Genomic DNA, 3,931 nt, shown 5'->3' with positions numbered 1-3,931 from the left:
ACCCCACTAGGGCTTGTGATTATAACTTATTATGCAAGATGCTATAGGAAATGGGGATAAAATGTCATAAGACAGCATCCCTCAAAGTATTAAAATATGGTCAATTAGATGAAACATTAGCATGTATAATGCTAGTACACAGTAGTATGTAAAATATTCGAGAGCAAAACATTTTAATTATCTAGAAAAAAAAACACTGATTATTCTTTAGCTGTAGTAACAAGCAACTACCAGATCTGGTGTGAAACAATTCTAACTGACCAGTGACAACCTCACATCAGTAATAACACTTCTGGATGCCTAGCATTTTGTGATAGATCCACACTTCTGGGAGTCAACTAATATGCAACAGCTACACCTAAATAACTAACTCTCCACAGTTAAAGGTTGACACATCCCTAACAGGTCTTGCGTCTGTGCGTCCATCAATCTCACTTGTCCAAACCCTGTAGAAGATCAGCAGTTTGCTTTATTCAAAGACATTGCATCCTGCAAGCACCATTTTCCCTCACTGAGTAAGCAACAATTAATATTTCTGTGTTAGATTTTGATTGGTGGCTGCTTCTTTTGAATTCATTTATTAAACCCAAATTGGTTGGACATGTTTCTCCTGGAGTCACAAACTATCAGGAAATGAGCAGCCTAGGGAAGACAATTCTCCAAGTTTAGACTGACCAGTCCTGAAATCCTGACTTTAACAATGTCTTTACCAAGCCAGGTGTTGTCATGAGAAATAATTATGCCAGTTTTTAGGAATTAAATGATATCAGGGATAAAAAGTTTTTCTTGTAAAAACAAGTTAGTTGACAATTTTGGCAAGAGGTCTATCAATGTGAAGTCATGCTGTTTCTAACTTACTGATGTCAGAATCTAACTGGGAAACCTATGAAATGTTTACCTGAGCCTGTGAGTGGAAGTGGAGGATGTGATGAACTTCCACTTCTCGCCACTGCCTGCTATTAATTAGGCTTGCCATGGCCAGGTCCCTTATATTGTTTCCATTATAACCAGAGAGGAAAGAGCGAAAAGCCTTAAAGAAACTGGTTTTAGGAATTCATGGAGGAGCGGAGCGGTGAGGAGCCTCTGCTGGGATCCACATCTGCTGAGCAGCTCCAGGAACATGACTGCAACGGTGACTGCGGGGAAGTGACACGGGCACCGGCAGTCCCTGGGAAAGCTGGGGTCCCCGGATTTGCAGCTCCGGGAGCTCCAGAGGCTGCTCCACCGGCGAAAGAGATCCCGGAGGTCCTAGTGGACCCACGCAGCCGGCAGCGCTATGTGCGGGACAGCTTTTTGGGCAAGGACCGCTTTGCCAAGTGCTTCCGAGCTCTCAGAGGCGGACACCAAGGTAGTGTTCACGGGCAAGATTGTGCCTAAGTCTCTGCTGCTCATGCTGCACTAAGGAGATGTCCATAGGAATATCCATTTACCGCAGCCTCGCCCACCAGCATGTCGTAGGATTCCACGGCTTTTTTGAGGACAACGACTTTGTGTTCGTGGTGGTGTTGGAGTTCTGCAGCCAGAGGTCTCTCCTGGAGCTGCACAAGAGGAGGAAAGCCCTAACTGAACTTGAAGCCCGGCACTATGTATTCTGCGGCAAATTGTGCTTGGCTGCCAGTACCGGCGCCAAAACCGAGTTATTCACCGAGACCTCAAGCTGGGCAACTTTTTCCTGAATGAGGATCTGGAGGTGAAAACAGGGGATTTGGGACTGGCAACCCAAGTCGAATATGACGGTGAGAGAAAGAAGACCCTGTGTGGAACTACTAATTACGTAGCTCCCGAGATGCTGAGCAAGAAAGGGCATAGTTTTGAGGTGTATGTGCAGTCCAGTGGGTGTATCATGTATACCTCGTCAGTGGGCAAACCACCTTTTGGCACCTCTTGCCTAAAAGAGACCTAACTCCGAATCTAGAAGAGTGAATACAGTATTCCCAAGCACATCAACCCTGTGGTCGCCTCCCTCATCCAGAAGACGCTTCAGACGGACCCCACTGCCCGCCCAACCATTAACGAACAGCTTAACAATGAGTTCTTTACTTCTGGCTACATCCCAGCCAGTCTCCCCATCACCTGCCTGACCATTCTACCGAGGTTTTCCATCGCTCCCAGCAGCCCGGACCCCAGCAACAGAAAGCCCCTTACGGTCCTGAATAAACTCTTGGAGAAGACCCTGCCTGAGAGTCCCCGGGAAAAAGAAGAACCAGCGGTTTCAGAGACGGGTGAGGTGGTCGACTGCCACCTCATGACATGCTGCCTGCTGCACAGCGTCAATGCCTCCAAGCCCTCGGAGGGAGGGCTGGTCAGGCAAGAGGAGGCTGAGGATCCTGCCCGCATCTCCATCTTCTGGGTCAGCAAGTGGATGGACTATTCAGACAAGTACATTCCTGGGTATCAGTTGTGGATAACAGCGTGGAGGTGCTCTTCAATGATGGTGACAGCCTGCAGTACATAAAGTGTGATGGCACCGAGTCCTACTTCACCGTGAATCCCCATCCCAATTCCTTGATGAAGAAGATCACACTCTTTAAATATGTCCGCAGTTACTTGAGCGAGCACTTGCTGAAGGCAGGTGCCAACATCACACCGCGCGAAAGCAATGAGCTCGCCCGGCTGCCCTACCTGCGGACCTGGTTCCGCACCCGCAGCGCCATCATCCTGCACCTCAGCAACGCCAGCGTGCAGATCAACTTCTTCCAGGATCACATCAACCTCATCTTGTGCCCACCGAGGGCAGCCGTCGCCTACATCGACGAGAAGCGGAACTTCCACACCTAACCACCTGAGTCTCGTGGAGGAGTAAGGCTGCTGCAAGGAGCTGGCTGCTACGCCCACACTAAGGTGGACAAGCTGGTGAGCTCGTGCTCTGGCGGCAACCGCTTCAAGGCCTCCTAATAGCCGCCCACCCCTCCTGACTGATGCCCTCGTCACTCCCACCTGCACCTGGAGCCCACATTGGTTGTCTCCCACAATGCCATGTCTGCAGTGTGCCCCCGAGCCCCGGGGACTGGGCAGATCTGCATCATCCTTGAGGATGGGGGTTACTGTATGTTATTTTTTGTACATGTTCGGATGTGGGTTCTATAGCCTTGTCCCTTCCCCCTCAATCCCACCATATGAATTTCACAGAATATTTTTCTATTGAGTCCGGGACTGCCCTTTCCTTGGTTTTATATACATTAAACAGATGTGAATCTTCTAAAAAAAAAAAAAGTGGGTTTAGTTTATTTATAATCCAGGCAACTTAGAAGGATAAAATAGAGACAAAGAGGGGAGTTAAAAAAAAATCTAAATTGTTTGTAATTATGTTAGCCACTGGAAAGTATAGTCTGGCAGTCTTTTCAGTATAGAAATAACCTATTATTTGCCTCAGGGAGATGTGGAAAGTGAAGGTATATCGCCATGACTTGACAGACATCACTGCTCGCTGGATACAGCAGACCTAACGTAGGTTGCATCTTGTGTTTAACTTTGTTGTGTGTGTGTGTGGTGGAAAAGTCCTCTGGCTCCTAGACTAGATTTTATAGGGAGATGCATGCAAACAGAGAAGTAAATCAGCTGAGAATAATAATCATATACAGCTCCCACCTTTGGGTGTCTGATAATGAGCAATGTAGAAGACCAAGCATCTATAATTGTTCAGAAAGGGGGGATGTGAAAGGGTAATTATATTGTGAGGCAGGGTGAAAAAAATACCATTCTGTAATGAAGAAGGAAACTGGAAATCTTGGAGTAAAATTGAGAAAAAAAATTATAATCAATGTTAGGTCACTAGGACCTATCTCCATACTCCTTGGCTAACACTGAAAGAAGCCTGCTTTTTTTTTTTTTTTTTTTTTTTTTTTTTTTTTTTAAGACAGGATCTCACTCTGTCACCCAGGCTAGAGTGCAGCAGCGTGATCTTGGCTCACTGCAGCCTCTTGACCTCAAC

The 3,931-nt window shown here is 46.9% G+C and overlaps 1 pseudogene; it reads left to right on the top strand.

Annotated features, from left to right (window-relative positions):
• The first annotated feature begins 1,120 nt into the window (after positions 1 to 1,120).
• Positions 1,121 to 2,895, top strand: LOC104660104 (annotated as a pseudogene).
• Positions 2,896 to 3,931: the final 1,036 nt, after the last annotated feature.

This window comes from Rhinopithecus roxellana, chromosome 9 (assembly GCF_007565055.1).
Source record: "Rhinopithecus roxellana isolate Shanxi Qingling chromosome 9, ASM756505v1, whole genome shotgun sequence".
NCBI classification, from domain to species: Eukaryota; Metazoa; Chordata; class Mammalia; order Primates; family Cercopithecidae; genus Rhinopithecus; species Rhinopithecus roxellana.
Note: the sequence above shows the minus strand (reverse complement) of the source record. Positions and strands in the feature narration are given on the sequence as shown.